At 35.9% G+C, this 20,181-nt stretch overlaps 1 long non-coding RNA gene and 1 pseudogene across 1 annotated transcript in view; one reads left to right on the top strand and one right to left on the bottom strand.

Annotated features, from left to right (window-relative positions):
• LOC143646205 (uncharacterized) overlaps positions 1-18,215 on the top strand; it is a 167,621-nt gene extending 149,406 nt beyond the window's left edge. Inside the window, exon 3 of the long non-coding RNA XR_013157378.1 lies at positions 18,088-18,215. This is a non-coding gene — a long non-coding RNA (uncharacterized LOC143646205). The remainder of the gene's footprint in view (positions 1-18,087) is intronic.
• Positions 16,493-16,945, bottom strand: LOC143646366 (transcription initiation factor IIA subunit 2 pseudogene; annotated as a pseudogene).
• Positions 18,216-20,181: the final 1,966 nt, after the last annotated feature.

The following is a 20,181-nucleotide window of genomic DNA, read 5'->3' as shown; positions in this document are numbered from 1 at the left end:
AAACCGAAAGAGCCAGAACCTGGAGACAGCCAGGGAAAGTAAGAGATGAAATCCTGACTTCTTAGCCCCAGAGAAGCTAAGAGCAAAACCCACAGACGTTTAGAGAAAGAAATGCCCTGGGGACGCTAAGAGAGTAACCACAGGCCACAGAGAGAAAGTCACTGGAACCAGAAGCTGAAAGCAGCAGAACTGGGAGTAAGGACCAGCAGGTGCTAGCCATGTGCCTGCTGATAGGGTGTTCCAGATGCCAGCTGCCTTTCTTCAGAGTACAGGTATCGTCCTATTGATGGCTTTTTTAGGATATTTTCATGGCCTTAGAAATGTAAATTTGTAACTTTATAAAATATCTTTGAAAATCGCCAATCCATTTCTGGTATATTGCATTCCAGCAGCTTTAGCAAACTGAAACAATGGTGGAACCCAAAGGAATCAAGGTAGGAATAAAGTACCAAAGGTTGGAGGTTACTATAATAAACTTTACCCTGCAAACCAATCATCTATACAGTTTAGACACTGAGGTATGAAACTACTTACACTCCATAAAACCTTATTGTCTTATTCACCTGACTTTACTATCCTACTGTCTTCATTAGCATGACTTTACTATTCAGCGACCCTCTTACTCAGGCAAATGGTTTGAGTATTCATTTCAGTACAGGAACACCCAGAAATTCCCAAAACCTCTTCAATGGAAAACGTCTACAGGTAACTTATATCCCAAGAATCTTTGAATCCTTTGCTTTAAGGGCCTCCCCTTGTTGTTTGCACTGATCTTGAACTGTTGTGTTTGATTCTTACCCAACCCCAAACAAGCTTGCCCTTCCTTATTTCTTTATTGAAAGACCAAATCTAAATGAAATGTTCAATTCTTCATAAATTCCTTTTGCTTTTTCCCCTCTGAGAGAGTGTGGGTTCTGTGGAGATGGTGTTCTCTCTTATCGTGGTAAGCAATAAAACTCAGCTTTGTCCTATCAATAAGTTGTTATGGTTATATTTGGGGAATGGCATTGGAAAATCTACTAGGATGGTTAGATTATGTGCTGAACTTTCCTGACTTCAAATTGAAAAGCCATAAAATGTGACCAAAAGTTTGCAATCTTGGACAGTTATCCCTTCCACACCACGACTTTCCCCATTGTGGTTTTGAAATGCCACAGGTCAGCATAAGAAATTAAATGGGAATTTTGGGGGAGTTTTTGCAGAAGCTGTAGATGACCAGCTGATGACCAGCTGATGATATAGAAAAATTTTAGAAACTCAGAAATGCATAAAATATATGTATAATATTGTGTAATATCAATGTATTTTATCTTTTAATACCATAAATAAACACAATTTCTTTTTTAAAGTTAAAATAAGAAAAACAAAATGTGAATTTTTTCAGATCATGGGGGTGCTGCACCCTCACCCCCATGATATGGAAGAGATAACTACATGGTAATTATAAGCTATCCAATGATTTGTCTTTATTTTATAAGATTATTAAGGAAAACCAGTGACAGATAGACAATTCCTTCACTCAACACATATTTAGTGAACATCTGATTTGAGGCATACAGTTTTGCAGGTTTTGGGGATTCAGTAGTAAATGAAATGATCAGTTGCTAGTCCTTGTGGCACTGAGATGCCAAAGGATGGGACTAGATGATGATCTGTGAATAATCAAATAAGCAAGGCCACTATGGTTTTGTACAAGAATAGAAAGGAAATAAACAGTTGAGGAATGACAGTAAGAACCTAACAAAGGCCAAAAGGGACAAGAGAATCCTTGCTGATGAGGATGCATTTAAGCTGAGGCTCAAAGGAAGGGGATCTGTCATTCTTGTGAGGAACAGGTGGAATCTTTGATCAAGCAGAGGAAATGATGGAAAGGAAAGATTTTGGTCATTCAAGAAAGAAAGGAGCTCAGTGCAGCTGTATTACCAAGACCAAGGATTAAAGAGGGATGTACAAATATTGAGATATGTTTTGAAGGTAAGACTGATAAGGCTAGATGAGAAGGAAGTGGGAAGGACCTATATTTACTTGTAGTGGTACCTCCCCATCATCAAGTGGAATCCTGAAGGGAATGGACAGTCATTGTTACCTTCCACCTGATTCTTTCTCCAAGCCTCTCTGCCTGGGCTTAGCCTCATTAATACCACACTGGTTCCAATATTTTCGATCTTGGGTCAAGTATGAAAACATTGACTTATTTTTTTCTTTATGTACCTTCCCTAAGAAATGATTAGAAAAAGAAATCCAGACCAAATAAAAAAAGATTTAAAGGCAAATATCAAGAGCATTTAGATTGCTGATTTCTTCTTCAAAAATAACTAACATTTTAGCATGCTTGGGTTTTCCTGGCCCTTTACTGATTGTTCTACATGAGTGGCTGCTTCACACTCAGTTACCATCAAAGACCATTTTGCCATCTTTGCAGTGGCCTATCTACTTTTTGGCTACTCAATGCCAGAGCAGGTAAAAGTGGCCCAGTTTAGCAAGTTAGTTGCCCCTGCCTGGACTCTCTACTGAGTTTTTGCTTCTTTTCTTGCAGCACTAAGGAGTGCTCAAACTTTCTGTCCTGGCACTGTACAAACCCAGCTTTCTTATTTTTTGATAGCAGGAAGCAAATTAAGACATACAGTGATAATAACCCATATTCAGAATTGAAGATCCATGCAGTCCCACCAGAGCAAAACTCTGTGATTTTGATTTGCTCATTGTAGATGAACAAGGAAGGAAAATTAAACTTTAAAATATAGACTTCAAAATAAAAATATTTCCTTTTTGTTGGTGAGGCAACAGCTTATCCTGTAACAAGCTTTAATTTATAGATTAAGCATTAAAGGATTGAATAAAATAGTATGAGAAGTGCAGTAGTGCGACTTTCGATCTTCAGTGTCTAGAGTGTTCTATTATTTGACAATGCTTCCAATTTTTAATTGTAGAGCAGAAAAAGAAGTACATTCATGTGAGAGACAGAAGCAAAAATATGACTTTCTGAGAGTGTACTTACAATGAGAGATATTCCAAATAACCTATATACAAATTAAGTTTTCAGTTCTTTTCTTTTTGCTTTTTTCCCGTTAGATAGACTAGAAATGATGATAATAAAGATTTATTGAATTCTTACTATGCCCTCAGCACTTTGAGATCAAAACTAAATCATTCAGACTTCATAAGAAACCCCCCAAATAGGTATTATTATCACCTGTTTTATGATTGAGCAAAGTAAGGCTTGCAGAAATTAAGGAAGTTGTAGAAGATCAACAATTTCTAAATAGTAAAACTTGGAATCAAATGTAGGTCTTTGAATTAGAATTCTGTGTTCTTAACACTTAATGCCAATCCAAAGTGTTCAAATTACAGGGCACTCACGAGATGTAATGTTAGAGCTGGAAGGTCAGATCTTCTTACTTTTGTCTGGGAGGGCATTGCATTATGAAGAGGGTAGGCAAAACTCTATTAGCGGTAATTTTAGATGAGGCCTCTGGGCTAATCATTTCCTCTGAACTCTTTGCATGAGCAATTGGGAATCCCATAAAAACCTTTTCCTTCCTGATTTTTACCTGCTTGAAACTGAACGCACAAAGCAAGGGGAAAAAAAACAGCCTAGTGAACAAAAAGTCACCTTTTGTCATCATCCCTTCTTGATTTCACAAGTTCCTCCTAATATTTCATATCTTATCAATGTACATTTGGTGGAAAGACTTAGAATCTGTCACTGAGATAAGAAATTCCATCTTTATTTTATTGATTCCCTTACTAAGTACCCCAAATGTAACATTAACAATTATGCCAATCTAAATATTGGCAACCTCTGGTGAATACTGATACATCTTTTATGGCTTAACATTACTAACTGCCCAGTTCAGCTGGTAACTTATGTTCAACCTCACCTGAAAATGTACTCTAATCAGTTACAGCCATACTATGTACTGAAAACCATTTTCCCCAAGAAGTTCTTAAGCCATTTTTTTAAGTTCAGTTTTGTGAAGAACAACCTCTTCTTTGATATACTATTGGATGGTCATTAAGAAAGTACACATGAAAAAGAAATTTTTAAAATCTAGAATTAATATTCTCTCCAATACTGCCATATAACATAGATGTGTGTGTGTGTGTGTTTGGGTGTATATAATATCCATAGATTATACAACAATAATGGATTATTCAGATCATATCAAGGGGATATTTAACACACATGCTTAGACTTCTGTGAACCCAGTACTGATCCAAGGGGCAAGCCAGACGTGGGATGTCTGGAACCCTTAAACTTAGTAAATACATTCAGTGCAAGTAAATCAGTATGTCCCCAAGAAGGCAAAGGACAAAGTCCAGATATGCATGGTGAACATGGTGATAGGGTGGTGAAATTGCTACAGGAATTGGAGTTCAGGAATAGGATTTCAGTACTGGAAAGAGGACGCATGGGCAAGCCAGAAACAGGCCATGCAATAACTGGGATAATTGTCAGGAAACTTAAGCCTAGGATTTGGCACAGGAAATACAGAAGTATGAGTTCCTTTTGATGGTTGGTCAAAAGGAAAGAGGCAATTACTGGAAGCGGGTTATGAGGTCAGAATAGGCCAGGAGCAATGCTGCTTATGTCCCTGAGTGATGGAACCGGGGCTGCTTATTTCCTTAGTATTGGGGCAGCCCCACCTTCAGGGGGCATCAGGCCCAACTGGCTCCAGGACTGAAGGTGGGACGGGAACGTAATTTGAGTGCTTGACATGTGTCAAACGCTGGGTTATCCTCTCTATGCAATAACCTTGTGATGGAGGTATTCATAATCTTATTCCACAAAGGAGGAAACTAAGGTTCAGACAGATAAAGCAACGAGCTCAGAGTCACATAGCTGCAGGGCTATTTTTCAAACATAAATCTGTCTGACTTCTAAATTCATTAACATTCTCATGTACAATGACGCAATTCATCTGTGAGAAATGTAGAAATGTGAGAGCAGTGCTAGATATTAGCCTTTGAAGCCCCCAATTTGTGGAAGACAAGCACGTGCTCCCACAAAACTGAAAGCCGCTGGGAGACCAAGCACTTGGGTCCACTTTAGTGTAAGTCTGAACCAGGACCCCATTTGTATTTTTTATGTACTTGCATTGCTTGGCTTTCTGCCTTATCCCTCTTATCCTTCCCTTCCCATACCTGCTATTCTAGCCAAGTGTGTCTGACTGCATTCGGTGGCCTCACACACACACAGAGGTTTAAAACCTCTATGTTTGGCTCATGTTATTTCCTCTATGTGGAATGGCTTGCTCCCTTTACCAGCACAAACTTGAACTCTTTTCCCTGAAGTGTTTCCCAATTCCCATCTTCCCACCTCTAGTCATGTGTCATCTCTTATTTCTTTAAACACTACTGTCTGGTATTTTCTGGTGTTGCTAAGGTATTCTACATTTTATTTTGATGATTTGGGCACTTGTCCCCCTCATTTTGGATTTCCCACCTTGCCTAACCTGATGCCGTGAACATTTTCAATATATTTTTATGAAATAAAAGTATTTAGTCTGTTTTGATTCTCAACAAGTATAGGTCACAAACTTTTTAAAAATGGATTAAAGATTTTTCATCTCAGAAAAAAAAAGGCAGCTAAAATTTCCACTACATTTCCAAGTTTCACAGCTTCTTTCCCCATCACCTCTACCCTTTCATGTCTATGAACTCTTTGCTAGGAACCTTTGACTTACTCCATTTTTCTCGTATTGCTAATGAAAAGTTGAAGTCCTCAGAAGTCAAGCAATTTGCCCCATGGTAATGGAAAAAGTGAGCATAGAATAAGTTTTATGATATCCACCGATGGAAGTCTTTCTATGTAGAAGCATTATTCTTGTTTGTTTGTTTTGTAGCATTTGCAAAGAGCCCTGTTTTACAGACATGGCCTATTTGTGAATTTTTTTAACCCCAGCATCACTCAGCAAGAATTCAGAAAGGTTACAGAATTGGGGTCAGAACTCTTGTGCAAAATAGCATTTACTGGGCCAAAGCTGCTACTTTGTCACCTTGGTTTCTTATTAAAATATTTTCTTTTCATTTTTCACTTCTCTTTTTATAGTTGTCAAGTCAATTTCCTAGTCCATGTGAATTTATTCAGTCTCTTCTCCTGTATCCATGTAAGCATGTTCATATATTCAAATTCCTCTGTCTTCTGCACTGAACCCCTCACTGAGTTTCCTTGGAAGTTGAGAACTTGGGAGAGCCTTCCCAACAAAAAAGATGCTTCCTCCTAGTGGCTTGAGTTGTGTGCTGAGGTAAACCTCCCAACAGCCTGCTTGCCAGTAGTTAGCGTTTATATTTTTAATCTCCTTTTTAATATTTATTTGTCATTATTTTAACAATATTTTTACAAATTTTCCCCAACTCCCTCCCCTTCCGGTAACTTATAGTCTACTTTTTAGCTCTGCCAATTTGCTATTTCTAGTTCTCTTAATAAGTGATAACATGGAAGTTTTGTCCTTGTGTGTTTTATTATTTCACGGAGCGTAATGTGTTCAAGCATATCTCAAAAATTCATTTTTTCTTATGGACAAATAATATTCCATTGAGCATATGTAACATATTTTGTTATTCCATTCATTTGTTCATAGGACATTTGAGTTTTCAGGTTTTGGCTGTTGCGAATAATGCTGCTATAAACACTGGTCTGCTTGTACTTGTTTGCCTCCCTGTTTTCACTCTTTTTTATTATATACCTATTAAGTGGGACTGCAGGGTCAAATGGTAATTCTATATTTAATTTTTTGAAAAACTACCGTATTATTTTCCACAGTGACTGTACTATTTTTACTTTCCCACCAAGAATGCACTAGATTTCCACTTTCTCCACATCCTCTCCAAATACTTAATTTCCATTTTTTAAAAAATAATAGCCATCCTTGTGGGTATGAAGTTGTATCTCATTATGGTTTTAATTTTCATTTCCCTAATGACCAATGATGCTGAACATCTTTTCATGTGTATATTGGCCATTTGTACATTTTCTTTGTAGAAATGTCTATTCACATCCTTTGCACAATTTTTATTTGGGTTGTGTCTTTTGCTTGTTGCATATCTGGATATTAAACCCTTAACGCATATATGGTTTCAAATGAGTTTCTCCCATTTTCTAGGTTGTCTTCTCACTTTCTCAATAATTTCATCTAATTCATAGAAATTTTTTATTTCAATGGAGTCAAATTTCTCTATTGTTTCTTTTCTTACTTACATTTTTGTTGTTGTATCTAAGAATCCATTGCCGAACCCCATGTCATGAAAATTTGTGCCATGTTTTCTTCTAAGAGTGTTATAGCTTTAGCTCTTGTATTTAGGTCCTTGATTTATTTTGAGTTTATTTTTGCATATGGTATGAGGTTGGAGTTTAACTTCATTCTCTACCTGTTGATTTCTAGTCTTCCCAATGCATTTGTTGAAGACTATGTTTTTCTCCCCCACTGCATGTTTTAGCATACTTGTCAAAAATCAATTGGATATAGATATGTGGGTCTATTTCTGAACTTTCAATTCTATTCTAGTGATCTATTTGTCTATCTCTGTGCCAGTGCCACACTGTTTTGATTACTATCACATTGTAATCCAACTTGAAATCAGGAATTGTGAGTACTTACTCCAACCCTGTTTTCTTTTTCAAGATTATTTTGGTTATTTGAGGCACATTGCAGTTACATATAAATTTTGAAGAATGATTTTTCCATTTTTGCAAAAAATAAAAAAAAGATTGCTGGGATTTTACTAGGGTTTCATCAAATGTGTATATTACTTTGGGTAATATTGAAATATTAACAAAATTAACTCCTCTAATCCATGAACATAGGATGTCTTGGCATTATTTAGGTTTTCTTTAATTTTTCTCAGCACTTTTGCAGCTTTTTTATTCCTAAGTAATTTATTATTTTAGATGCTATTGTAAATGAAATTATTTCATTGGTTTTCTCTTTGAATTGATCATTGCAAGTGTTTAGGAACACAATAGTGTTTTTGTTTGTTGATCTTTTACCATGCCATAATGCTGAATTCATTTATTAGCGCTGACATTTTTCTTGTGGATTCTTTTGGGTTTTCTATAGATAAGATCATGTCATCTGCAAATATAAATAATTTTACTTACTCCTTTCAACTGTGGTGCCTTATATTTCTTTTCTTTGACTAATTTTTTTGGCAAGAATTTCTAGTTCAATATTGAATAACAATTGTGAAAGTAGGCATATTTGGCTCATTCTTGATTTTGGGAGTTGGATTTGTCTTTCACCATTGAGAAGTGTGTTAGTTGGGGTTTTTCATAAACGGCCTTTATCACGTTAAGAATGTTCCTTTATTTTCCAATTTCCTGCTTTTCCTACTTTTCTGAGTATTTTTTCAGGAAAATGTGCCAGGTTCTGTCCAATGCCCTTTTCTGCCTCTCTTGTGATAATCACATTGTTTTCTTGAGATATTTAAGTGATTCTCCTTCTCCATTCTATTTATAAAGTGTAGTGCATTGATTGATTTTTGTATTTTGAAACACCCTTGTATTCCTGGGATGACTATGTTTAACTGCTGTTGGATTAAGTGTATTAGTGCTTTGTAAAAGAATTTTTTTATCTGTAGCATTGAGGGAAATTGTTCTATAATTTTCTTTTCTTGTGATGTCTTTACCAGACTTTGGTATCAGAATAATGCTGGTCTTATAGAATGAATTAGAAAGTGTTCCCTCCTCTTGATTTCTTTGGAAGAGTTTGAGAAGGAATGGCAATAATTCCTCTTTAAATATTTGGCAGAATTCACCAGAGAAGCTACTCAGTCCTGGGCTTTTCTTTGGTGGAAGTTTTTAATTGTATTGAGTCAATCTCTGTATTCATTGTAGTTGGTTGATGTTTTCTATTTCATCTCTAGTCAATTTGGATAACTGATGTATTGCACTGAATTTTTTCATATCTAGATTATGTAATTGTTGGCGTACAATTGTTCATAATATTTTCTTAAAATTCTTTTTATTTCTCTAAGGTCAATAGTGATACCATTTGCATTTTAATGTGGGTTATTTACAACTTTTCTCTTTTTTCCTGGCCAGTTTAGCCAAAAGTTTGTTAATTTTATTGATTTTTTTCCCCAAAGGATCAACTCTGTTTTGTTTATTCTCTCAGTTTACTTTTCTATTCTTTATTTTAATTATCTCTAATCTTAATCATTTCTTTTTTCACTGCTGACTTCAGGTTTGCTTTCATCTTCTTTTTCTGGTTTCTCAAAATGTAAAGTTAGGTCATCAATTTGAGATCTTTCTAAATGTAGACATTCATGGCTATAAATTTCCCCCTGAGCACTGCCTTCACTGTATACCATGAATTTTGGTATGTTGTGTCTTTTTTTTCATTTGTCTCAGAGTATTTTCTAATTTTCCTGTGTAATTTCTTCTTTAACCCATTGGCTATTTAAGAATATACTGCTTAATTTCCAGATATTTGTAAATTTTCCAATTTTCCTTCTGTTATCGATTTCTAGCTTCAGTCCACTGTTATCGCAGATGTTATGTTTGTGATTTAAATAATTTTTAATTTATTGAAATTTGTGTTCTAACATATGGTTTATTGAGAATGATTGTTGTGAAGTTGAAGAGAATGTGTATTCTGCTGTTGTTACATGAAGTATTCTAAATATATAAGTTAGACTCAGGTTATTTATCTGTTGTTGAAGCCCTCAAATTTCTTATTGATATTCTTTTTAGATAACCTAACCAATACTGAAAGTGGTGTATGGAAATCTCCAACTATTATTGTAGAACCATTTCCCCCTTCAGTTCTGTCAATGTTTTCTGCATATATTTTGGCACTCTGATGTTAGGTGCATGTGTTAGTTTGAAAGCTGCTGGAATGCAATATACTAGAACTTGGATGGCTTTTACAAAGAGAATGTAATAAGTTGCAGGTTTACAGATCTAAGGCCATGAAAAAGTTTCAGTTAAGGCAAGGTTATAAAAATGTCCAAATTAAGATATTCAGGTAAAGTACCTTAGTTCAAGAAGGCCAAAGATGTTCAGAACTTCTATCTCAGCTGGAAAGGTACATGGTAATGTCTTCTAGCTTTCTCTCCAGTCTTTTTCAATGGTCTCCCCAGGGCTCTGTCCATTCTGTTGGCTCTGTTAGTTCTGGTGGCTCTAAGACTTTTTCCAAAAATGGTTCCCTCTTAAAGGACTCCAGTAAGCCACCCCACCTTGAATGGGTGGAGATATATTTCCATGAAAACCACATGATCACAAGTTACTACCCACAATTGGGTGGGTCACCAATTGACCCCATGGAAACAATAAAAAATATCTCATCCAGAAATATTGACTGAGGATTAAAGGACATGGCTTTTCTGTGATACATAATAGCTTCAAACTGGCACAGTGTATAAGTGTTTATAATTTTAAATCTTATTGAATTGATCTTTTTATTAATATAAGGTATCCTTTGTTTCTTGTAAAAGTTTTTAATTTAAAGTCTATTTTTATGATATCAATATCACCACTTTTTCTTTCTTTTAGACATTATTTGAATGGAATATTTTTCCATCCTTTCAATTTCAATTGTTTGTAACTATGGATCTAAGATCATTCTCTTATAAACAGCATATTTCTTTATCCATTGTGCAAAACTCTGCTTTTTGATTGGAGAATTTAATTCATTTACATTTAAGGAAGTTGCTGATAAGGCAAGATTTACTTCTTCCATTTTTCTGTTTTTTAAAAGTCGATACCTTTTTTGTTCCTTCTGTACTCTATTACTGCCTTTCTTTTTGTTTAGATAATCTTTTATAATGAGCCATTTTGAATTATTAATTATTTCCTTTTGTTGCAGAGTTCTTATACATTTTCTTTATGGTTATTGTGGAGATTACATTTAGAATCCTTAATTTATTAAAATTTTACTTCCAACTTGACTTCAATAGCCAATACCCTTTCATCCCTCTACTGTACCTATATTCCTTCATCCCCCTTTTCATGATTTTTTTGGGGAAAGAGTCACAAATTGCATCTTTATGCATGTGTACCCAATAGAAAGATTTATGCTTTCTGTTTATGCATTTGAATTGTAAGCCTTGCAAGAAGTAATATATAGCATTACAAATGAAATATGAAAGAATACTAGCATTTATATTTACCTGCATGTTTACATAAGCTAGAGATATTTATTTTTCATTCATTACTGAGACACTATCTAGCATCATTCCCTTATAACATACAATACTCCCTATAGTGTTTCCTGAAAGGCAGGTTTAACAATAAAGAACTCAATTTTTTAATGTCCAGAAATGTCTTAGTTACTCTCTCATTTATGAAGGACAGTTTTGCCAGATATATTATCCTCAAAAAACAGTTTTTTTCTTTCAGTGCTTTCAATATGTCCTCCCACTGCCTTTTGGCCTCCATGGTTTTGATTGAGAAGTCAGATTAATCTTATTAATTATCCATTATGTTGACATGCCACTGATCTCCTGTTGTTTTTAAGATTCTGTTTTTGTCCTTGGCATTCAACAGTTTGATCATAATGTGTCCCAGTGTATATCTGTTTTGGGTTCATCCTCCTTTGTATTCATTGAATACCTTGGATTTGTAAATTCATATATTTCATCAGATCTGTCACTATTTTTTTCGAATATTTTTTCTTGTTCTTGATGTCTCTTTCTTGAGGTATGCTTGTGTTCCACGCAATCTTCAGGTGCTGTTGATTTCAGTTCATTCTTTTTGCTGGCCCTCAATCTGGACAAATTTCAGTTGTCTTGTCACTAAGTTTCCTGATTCTTTCTTCTGCATCCTCCAATATGCTCTTAAACCCCTTTATTGAATTTTTCATTTCAGTTATTTCACTTTTGAGCTCAGAATTGCCATTTAGGTTGAGTTTTGTTTCGTTTTGTTTTTTCATGGGCAGGCACCAGAAAATGAACCCAGGTCTCCAGCATGGCAGGCAAAAACTCTGCCTGCTGAGCCACTATGGCCTGCCCCCATTTAGTTTTCAAAATATACTTTCTATCTCATTACTGAAGTTCTCATTTTGTGCATATATTGCTTTCCTGATTTCCTTTAATTCTCTGACCCTATGAGAGTTGTTTTAAGATCTTTGATTAGTAATTCCTGAGACTATGCTTCCTCCAGGATATTTTCTACTGAATTATTTTTTTCTTGTGACTGAACCATATTTTCCTGTTTCATATGTTTTGTGATTCTATTTGTTGAGAATGGGACATCACAAGTAGTATGATGTGGTCACTCTGGAAATCAAGTTTCCCACTCTTCAGTCTACCAGACTAAGAACAAGGAGAAGAAAAAAAGAAAAGGAAAGGAGAAAAAGAGAGAGGAAAGAAAAGAAAAAAAAATACAGGCAAAATATTCACAGATACAGAAATCAACAATCAAAAGACAAAAAAAAAAAACAAAAACAAAGAAAAGAAAAAGAAAAATGCACTGCCTCTCCAAGTGTCTTGCTATGTCTTGCTAAGTAGCTCCAGAAGCTACTTCTATCAAGACTGCACCCTAGGGCAGTTTCCTTGCTCATCCTTCAGAGATCCCCCATACTCAAAAATTCAAAGCAGAGAAAATTAATAGAAAGCAATAAGCAAAATAAGAAAAAGATAAAGAGGTACAGTGGCTCTTTATGTCCTGGCAGATTCTTGTATAAGGCCAGAAGACACTGCTTCTGACACTGGCCCTCAAGACCTGCCAGACTAAATGATGCAAGAAAGAGAAAGAAGAAACCCAACCAATGAAAAAGTGTACTAGGTTTTTACATTTTTGTAGATGTTGGTTGTGAGGCCAGAAGCTACTGCAGAGAAGCCTGAAACCAAGATTAGAACCTATGTTGGGCCCTCAGCTATCTGCCATACTAGGAAATGCTCACACATACAGAAGGAAAGGCATATAAAACAGCCAAAGAAGGTGGACTAGCTCCTTATGTCCAGGGTGAATGTTGGTGAGACACTGGAAGTGCTGCTGTCATGATGGTTGAAACTGAGACCATTTTCCATGCTGGTCATTCAGGGGTCAATGAGACCAACCTTGACTCTCCACCCCAACTTTTAAAGGAGGAGTTTTCCTTTGCCAGCCCTGGCCCCAGTTGGCTGCTCCTGGAAACCTGTGTGGCTATAGTCACAGCCATTTCTGCAGCCACTGCTGCTGGGCTGAGCAATGGGAACTGGTTTGCGCTTTTACTTACAAAACACCAACTCTCAGCAGCCTCTTGCTTCCCCTGGAACTCCAGTGGTTGTTCTAAAAGTTCATTCCGATTCCAGAATTACCACCTAGTTAACTCCAATCTCTCCAGCACTTTCATTTTTCTAACAGAGGGAGTGATTTGTAAAACTTCCTATTGTGTCATATCACACCCATTCTCTCTCCATTATTCTTGATCATAAAAATGTGTTCCTGCTATCTCCAAATGAGGAGACAGGTAATTCAAGGGAACTTTTATTCTTACTACAGTCTAGTGTGCCGGATGGTGCCACTGTTATTAACAGGGGAGTACCATATAGAGTCAGAGCAGAAAGCAGTGAAAGAGGAATGGGAGATTTGTAGAACCCCAGACCTACCATTCAGCATATCCGGGTCCCTATCTCAGCCAAAGGTTCTGAAAAATCAAAAGACAGATGACCCCAGGCATATGCAGATAATACCCAGGATGAAACATAAGTCTAGCTGGTTTTATTCCTATAGTAGGAAGTCAGGTAAATTAATTAGTACCAACATCTTGGGGTGAAGAGTCTTGAATATTTTTGTATTCCAAATGCTGACTCATTTTCACTTTCTTAGGAAGAGTGTCTCAAACTCTAAGTTGTTTCTCCATAAAAATATGATAATGATCAGCTCTGTGGAATCATTCATATTTCAGGATGTGTTGAGACTTTCAAGTGAACAACTCTTGTATGATCTACTTAGAGATAGATGTTTCCAGCAAGCAAGATGGACTCTGCCTTGCTGTTCTTAAGTGCATAGCAAGACTGATGTCCTATTTTCCTTAATTCACCATATCAGACAACCTTCAATTACAACCATCATCAGTCAATCCTTTCTGGGAGATAAAAATCATACTTGCCTCCCTTTTCATGCTTTGATTTGAAAAACTTGACATCTTTAATCTGTTCCCTCCAAGTAATATTCCAAAAGGAAACCAAGCTCAAATATCTTGGAAATAGGATGATTTCTTTGATAACTTTCATCTTTGTTTTTCTTTCTTTTTTTCTTTTTTACATGAGGAGGCACTGGGAATTGAACCCAGGTCTCCTGCATGGCAGGCAAGAACTCTGCCTGCTGAGCCACCATGGCCCACCCCAATCTTGTTTTTAACTGGTTATATTTGTAGATAAACATTTACTTACTGTCATATAGTTGTTTATTTTACTGCTGGCTGAGGACTTGATTGATCAGAGTAGGCAGGTTTCTGTGATTGTGCTCTGTGCTATGGAAACACAAATATTTGGGTGTTCTAAGTGATCCAGTTTTGTGACAAATTATACATTCATAATATTTTATTTCCTTTTTTTCATATCCATTGACTTTTATTTTAATGTTTTCATGCACTCTTTCCTACTGACTCTGGAATAAAAAACATCATTTTTTTTTATTAGTTTGAGGAAAACAGATTTATTTTCTATGTCCTCTAGATTTATATATAGCTCTAGGTAACTGAACTAGTTTCTCTCACAAAACTTGTTAAAATTGGCCCATTTTAAGGTAAAGACTAAAATTTGACCAAATAAAAGAATTTTTGAGAAGTGACAATGTCAATTTCTTAATAGCAAAGGAAATATATAATATCAACATTTATATAGCACATAGAATTTGCCAAATTTAATCAGATAAACTATCTGAACTTTGCAAGATAGTATACTATAGGTGCAGGGAAATGTTTGTACCTTAAGAGACCAATTTCAAAACATTTGGAATTGATTTTTGTTCATTTATATAATTATTTATCCTTCTCATGTCTCTAAAAGGAGTTGATGTGGTTAAAAAAATACGTTCACTATAGAAGGCTGAAAAATAAAAATAAAAATCAAAGTAAAGGGCAAAAAGCGTAGGATAGTAAGATGAGCATGTGTAGGTTAAGCCGAGCTTAGAAATGCGTATTGTAAGCTCTTTTCTATGTCATAGAAGTTGGCTGCAAAATTGACCTGGAATTTTCCAGCTGCCACAAGTAAAGAGTTGCAAAAGTCAACATAAAATGTATCAGGGACTCAGGAATAGTAACAAGGATTGAGACAAAATGTATCCCATGTAAGTTCATAAAGAAGACAGCGTGTCTGTCAGAGAATGGTCTTCAGCTACATTCCTAATCATTGCAAGAGAATTTGTATGTGTATAGCGCGGGGGTGAAACAGGTTCTATTGTGGCTCCCGTTGATCTGTGCTTCCTGATCTCCGTGGCCTTAGGTAATCCCCTTGAGTACAGCTGAGGCCTGTGGTTTTCTAACCAATAGTATGTGGCAAAGGCGAAAGGATATCACTTCCACGAACAGATTACACAAGACTTGGACTTCTGTCTTTCTAGCAGAGGCTTTCCCTTGCTGGCTTTGATGAAACATGTTCTTTTGTGAGTTACTCGAAGAAAAGATCCACAAAGCAGGGAATTGGGATGATCTGGCCAACTGCCAGTGAGAAACCAAATCCTGCCAGCAAACATATGAACATATGAGCTTGAAAGCAGATTCTTCCCCAATCCAGGGTTCAAAGGAGACCCAACCACTGGCCAACGCCTTGAGTCTATCTTTGTGAGAGACTGAAGCAGAAGTCATGGTAAAACTGTGCCCAGATTCCTGACCCACAGAAACTGCGAGCTAATGAACACCTGTTGTTTTAAGTTGTTAGGTTTTGTGATAACTTGTTACTCAGAAAGCGATAACTATTATAATATGTTCACATATTATAATATCCTTAAATTACATACAACACCAAAGCCCCCAATTTAAGGATCTCCTAATACATCATAATTTAACACATCGGATTTATTCAGGAATAAAATTGTGGTCTTTCAAGATTAAAATAGATGAACTGACGGTCCCTCAGACAAATTTTCATGAATATTATTTTGTACATTTGGGTTTCTGTGACAGTTGTGTACCAAGGATTTTGACGTTTATTCCAATAAAAAGGTAGAATGTAGATGTGTAAGTAACAGTAATTTGGAACCATAACTAGATAATAAAACCAAATATAAATTTATAAATGAAAACACTAATAATTAGCTCTTTGGTCTTTTCTATTTTTCTTCTTCAAATGTAAAACAATATGTAAATATATTTCTATTGCAAAGATTCAAACTATAAATACATAGATAAAGACAACAATGTTTTCTTTTCTTCCTCAAATACCACTCAACCCTCTAGATTTATCCACTGACAGATTAACTTTTTCTTTTTGAGATTTAAAATGAGTTTACTAAAGAATGCTCTTAGGAAGGCAACAACTTTTGATTTGTCATTAAACAAAAGTTATGTCTCTTCATGTTGCATAACACAAGTAATTAAGAGGCTACAGAGTTATAAGCTCCTTTCTACTGGAATTCTCTGATGGTAGAGCACAGTGTAGTCATTTCTGCATTGCTAGAATAAATATGCTGCTCTTCTGAAAGTGATGAACAACAGAAGATGGCATAAAAAAGCTTTTTTTCCCCTCTTTTCATTCTATAGCTGAAGCCAGTATTTTTACCATCGCAGGCTACAATTTTCACTTTATCCACTTTGATAAGCTCTGTCACCTCTTTACATTCAATATCATTCAATACAAAAGTCCACACATTATCACAGAATCTGTAGGTATTTAGAGAGGCCCTGAAATTGACTCTGTTCTAGTCTTTTTGAGCCAATGCTGAATTTATAGCTTTATCACACTGAAGTAGAACTTGAAGGGCAAGTTGAGAGGTGATCTTTTGATACTATATGAGTTTATATGGGCTCTCTTGAAGACTGTTTTCCAAAGTAGTATTTCTGTGTAACTGATATGCCATGGCTTTGTAGGAATAAATTGTTTTTCTTATTCAGGCCTGCTGTCCTGTGGAGACAGTGCTTTTGCTATGGAATTTTTATTTTCAAATAAAAAGAAATATTATTAAAACCAGTGGGAAAATGATCAAAGCATGACAATAAGGTTTAATTAAAAAAAAAAAAAAACATTAGGGGTAGAATGAAAAATATTAGAACTTGGAAGGCATTCAAATTTATAAAAAATATTTAAGAGTTGTCACAAATTTAAAGACTACGTACATTGTTAGTTGGTATTCCAGTTATATAGTTCTGCATAACAAATTACCTTAAAACTTAATTACTTAAAGCCACAATATTGTATTGCATCTCTGAGTGGGGTTCAGCTGGTGATTCCACTAACCCCCATAGTACAGACTGGAGTCAGTTGATGGGGATCAAGCTGACCTAGAGTGTCAAGGGCAAATTTGATCACTTCCAGCAGTTTGATAGGAATGGCTGGAAGGCTGGGCCACCTGAGCCCCATCTATCACCATATAATTTCAGGCCTGCTCTATGTTGCGTCCCCAGAAGGTAGGATCTGTTGTATGACTTCTCAGTCCTCTAGAGACCATGGGGAAGCTGTAAGACTTTTTAGAAGCTGTATAGCATCTATTCTTCCATATTCTTTTGGTCAAAGTAGTTACAATCAGGCCCAGAGTCACAGGGAGGGGAAATAGACACTGTATCTTGATGGGAGAAGTTTCAAAGAATTTCTGGCCATCTTTAATCTGCCTCACATCATAAAGTAGAAGTGTAAAATATTACTAGAATGCAGAAAAAATGAAAGCAGATGAGTAAATTGTATCAAAATTTTCCATCAATACAGAACCATGAGTGATTTAAAAAATGAATATCTACTTGTTCAATGATGATAAGGAGCTAAAATTGATTGAACAAACAAAAGTGATGGCTCAAAATAGCCAAGTAGCATGAATTCTTGGCAGAGTTCACTGAGATAAAACAACTTGGCAGAGCCAGAAACCTAGGATCTCTTGTTTAGGGGGATGTGGTGTGGGGGAAGTTCATATTATTAGATTAGTTATTTACTGTTGCACAAAAAACAACCCTCCATAAAAAAAAGTTTGCTTGTAACAACAATTTATTATTTCAAATTTTTTGTGGCCAGGGTCTGGGAGCAGCTTCATTGGGGTGTACAGTCTCAAGATCTCTCCTGAAGTTAACATCAGCTTGTGAGCAGGGCTGTAATCTCATCTGAAACTGTGAGAAGATCCATTTCCAAGATCATTCATGTGATTGTTGGTAAGAGGCTTCAGTTTCTTGCTACCTGGGACTCATCACAGAACTGCTCGGAACATAAGTTCCCCAAGAATAAGTGATTCAGAGAGAAAAAAGAGCACATACCCACATTAGAAAAAGCAGGGGTTTTTTTTGTTTTTTTTTATCCTAATCTCAGAGGTAACATACCATCATCTGCCCCCAATGCTGTTGGTCACACCGACTAATGCTGGTACAATGTAGGAAAAGTCTTAAACAACAGTGCAAATACATGGGGAGAAAATCACTGAGACCATCTTGGAGTCCAGGTACCATGGACATGGAGCTCAGAAGTCAAAGAATAAAGGAAAGTCTTCACTTTTTAGACTTTCTTTGACACCTTAAGGGCCATTGTCTCTGCATGAAACAGACTTTTCCAGCTTTACCATAAATTAGAAGAGGCAGTGTCTCCACTTGAGAAGACACATGAGCTCTTAGGACAAATAAGCTGCTCACTGGCTGCTCAAATTCTGTGATGCATGCTAGTTTCATGGCTAAGGCTTAACTGAAATCTACACGTCCTACTGAAAATGCTATCCTCAATAGGCCATGGCCTGGCCAATCCAAATGGGCTACTACTTATGAAAAGAAAATGTAATAAAACTTGTATCAGCATTCTAAAACTATTTGAGAGGACATTACATTACAGGTAAGTAACAGACATAAGGTGGACTGAAATAATGTGCTCTACTCAAAGCAAGAATCAGCTTTAAAAAGACATAAATGCAAAGGAAACGTGGGTTGTACATCATTGAGTCATGGATATTTAAGGTTTGAAGGGACATTAGAGCTCATCTAATGTAGCTTTATTTTTATTCATTTAAAACTTTTACTTTTTTTTGGTTAATTTATAAATAGTGAAAGTCAGGCTTTGTAGTATACAGTTCTATAATTATTAAAGAATACATGGAGTCATGCATTCACTGCCATTGTCGTGATACAGAGCAGTTCCATCATCCCCCAAATTTCCTGAGCTGCCTTGGCAGTCAGTCCCTCCCTGACCCTCTAATTCACTAATCTGTTTCCTGCCTCTGTAGTTGTGACTTTTGTAGAATGTCACATAAATGAAATACTAGAATATGCAGTATATTGGGGCTGGCTTCTTTCCCTTATCCAGAATATATTTGAGGGTCTTACATTTATTGAGTGAATTGATAGTTTGTTCCTTTTTGTTACTGAATAGTATTTCATTTTGTGGATGTACTATAAAGGACATATGGCTGAAAGACATCTAGGGTGTTTTCAATTTTTGGTGGTTGTCAGTAAAGCAACTATAAACATTGGCATATAGTTTTTCTGGGAACATAAGTTTTTGTGGAGTGGGTTGGCTGAATCACATTCTAAATGTATGTTTTAAAATAAACTGTCAAAATATTTTTTCAAGTTATCTGTCTCATTTTGCATTCTTACCAACAATTCATAAGAGTTCCAGTTGCTTTACATTGTTATGTTTATTTTTTTAAAGTTTTAGCCATTATAATGGGTATGCAATAATATCTCATTGTGATTTTAATTTGTATTTCTTTAAGATTAATAATGTTGAGCATTTTTCATGTGCTTATTTGCCATTTCTGTGTCTGTTTGGATCTTTTGCCTACTTTTATTTTGGGTTGTTTGTTTTATTACTGTTATGTATAAGAATTCTTTATGTATTCTGGAAACAGGTCTTTTGTCAGAAGTGGGATTTGCAAATATTTCTTTCCTAGTCAGTGGCTTGTCTTTTCATTCTCTTTGCAGAACAGAAGATGGTGTGCGTGTGTGTGTGTGTGTGTGTGTGTGTTTTCTGGGTCTAGGGTGAAAGTGGTGGCTGTCTAGCACATGTGCTTCTTTCCCATGGGACATCACTGGAGTCCAAAAGTGCAACCAGGCCAAACCAGGCCAAACCAGGTAAACATATTTAAGAGCCTCACTTGCATCTCATGTATTACCAAAGGAGGTCTGATGG

This window comes from Tamandua tetradactyla, chromosome 9 (genome assembly GCF_023851605.1).
Source record: "Tamandua tetradactyla isolate mTamTet1 chromosome 9, mTamTet1.pri, whole genome shotgun sequence".
Lineage (NCBI taxonomy): Eukaryota > Metazoa > Chordata > Mammalia > Pilosa > Myrmecophagidae > Tamandua > Tamandua tetradactyla.
This window is presented reverse-complemented; position numbering and strand designations above follow the sequence as displayed.